General features: G+C 60.1%; 1 protein-coding gene across 1 annotated transcript in view; it reads left to right on the top strand.

The window, feature by feature from the left end:
• Window positions 1–391, top strand: part of UBE2E1 (ubiquitin conjugating enzyme E2E 1) — a 79,838-nt gene that overhangs the window by 195 nt on the left and 79,252 nt on the right. The gene's annotated exons all lie outside the window — the stretch shown is intronic.

Raw genomic sequence — 391 nt, 5'->3', positions numbered from 1 at the left:
CCCCCCCCCTTTCTTCCCACCTAAGATGGGGGAGGACAGCATTGGCTGGAGGGTGCCTGGATTTGCAGATCCTTTCTTGCTGGCTCCTGCCTGAGAGAGAAGCCAAAAGATAATGGGGAGGGGGGTAGGAAGGGGGGGGAGTGTGGCAGTTGAAACGGCGCCCCCCCCCACCCGAAATAGGAAGGGGAGCAGGGGGGCAGGTCTCTCCCTTGGGGACTGGCTGCTCTCAAATTCCACCCCCAGGGAAAGCTTGAGTCTGAGTGGGAAATCCTCGCCTCCCCATGTCCACAAATGATTCCGCGACAGCTCGTGATCCTTCTTGCCTCCCCCACCCTGAATCCTTTTTCCTCGGCGTTACCTCTTTCCCCTTTCTGGGCAAACCCCCCCCCCC

Source organism: Gekko japonicus, unplaced genomic scaffold, assembly GCF_001447785.1.
Source record: "Gekko japonicus isolate JY-2015 unplaced genomic scaffold, Gekko_japonicus_V1.1 scaffold351, whole genome shotgun sequence".
Taxonomy (NCBI): domain Eukaryota; kingdom Metazoa; phylum Chordata; class Lepidosauria; order Squamata; family Gekkonidae; genus Gekko; species Gekko japonicus.
The sequence above is the reverse complement of the archived record's forward strand: the minus strand, read 5'-3'. Positions and strand labels throughout refer to the sequence as shown.